The sequence below is a fragment of the Phocoena sinus genome, chromosome 9 (genome assembly GCF_008692025.1).
Source record: "Phocoena sinus isolate mPhoSin1 chromosome 9, mPhoSin1.pri, whole genome shotgun sequence".
Taxonomy (NCBI): Eukaryota; Metazoa; Chordata; class Mammalia; order Artiodactyla; family Phocoenidae; genus Phocoena; species Phocoena sinus.
In genome coordinates this window covers 50,000,817-50,002,502 of record NC_045771.1, presented here as the reverse complement: position 1 = coordinate 50,002,502, position 1,686 = coordinate 50,000,817, and positions in this window count along the sequence as shown.

Genomic DNA, 1,686 nt, shown 5'->3' with positions numbered 1-1,686 from the left:
CCAGTACCATAGTATCTTGATTACTGTAGCTTTGTAGTATAGTCTGAAGTCCGGAGCCTGATTCCTCCAGCTCCGTTTTTCTTTCTCAATACTGCTTTGGCTATTCGAGGTCTTTTGTGCTTCCATACAAATTGAAATTTTTTTCTAGATCTGTGAAAAATGCCATTGGTAGTTTGATAGGGATTGCACTGAATCTGTAGATTGCTTTGCGTAGTATAGTCATTTTCACAATGTTGATTCTTCCAATCCAAGAACATGGTATATCTCTCCATCTGTTAGTATCATCTTTAATTTCTTTCATCAGTGTTTTATAGTTTTCTGCATACAGGTCTTTTGTCTCCTAAGGTAGGTTTATTCCTAGGTATGTTATTCTTTTTGTTGCAGTGGTAAATGGGAGTGTTTCCTTAATTTCTCTTGCAGAGTTTTCATCATTAGTGTATAGGAATGCAAGAGATTTCTGTGCATAAATTTTGTATCCTGCTACTCTATCAAATTCATTGATTAGCTCTAGTAGTTTTCTGGTAGCATCTTTAGGATTCTCTATATATGGTATCATGTCATCTGCAAACAGTGACAGTTTTACTTTCTCTTTTCTGATTCGGATTCCTTTTTCTTCTCTGATTGCTGTGGCTAAAACTTCCAAAACTATGTTGAATAATAGAGGTGAGAGTGGACAGCCTTGTCTTGTTCCTGACCTTAGAGGAAATGGTTTCAGTTTTTCACCATTGAGAACAAAGTTGGCTGTGGGTTTGTCATATATGGCCTTTATTATGTTGAGGTAAGTTCCCTCCATGCCTACTTTCTGGAAGGTTTTCATCATAAATGGGTGTTGAATTTTGTCGAAAGCTTTCTCTGCATCTACTGAGATGATCGTATGGTTTTTCGCCTTCAATTTGTTAATATGGTGTGTCACGTTGATTGATTTGCGTATATTGAAGAATCCTTGCATTCCTGGAATAAACCCCCCTTGATCATGGTGTATGATCCGTTTAATGTGTTGTTGGATTCTGTTTGTTAGTATTTTGTTGAGGATTTTTGCATCTATGTTCATCAGTGATATTGGCCTGTAGTTTTCTTTCTTTGTGACATCTTTGTCTGGTTTGGTATCAGGGTGATGGTGGCCTCATAGAATGAGTTGGGCAATGTTCCTCCCTCTGCTATATTTTGGAAGAGTTTGAGAAGGATGGGTGTTAGCTCTTCTCTAAATGTTTGATAGAATTTGCCTGTGAAGCCATCTGGTCCTGGTTTTTTGTTTGTTGGAATATTTTTAATCACAGTTTCAATTTCAGTGCTTGTGATTGGTCTGTTTATATTTTCTATTTCTTCCTGGTTCAGTCTTGGAAGGTGGTGCTTTTGTAAGAATTTGTCCATTTCTTCCAGGTTGTCCATTTTATTGGCATATAGTTGCTTGTGGTAATCTCTCACGATCCTTTGTATTTCTGCCGTGTCAGTTGTTACTTCTTTTTCATTTCTAATTCTATTGATTTGAGTCGTCTCCCTTTTTTTCTTGATGAGTCTGGCTAATGGTTTATCAATTTTGTTTATCTTCTCAAAGAACTAACTTTTAGGTTTATTGATCTTTGCTATTGTTTCCTTCATTTCTCTTTCATTTATAGCTAATGTAATCTTTATGATTCCTTTCCTTGTGCTAACTTTGGGGTTTTATTAAATTCTTCTTTCTCTGCC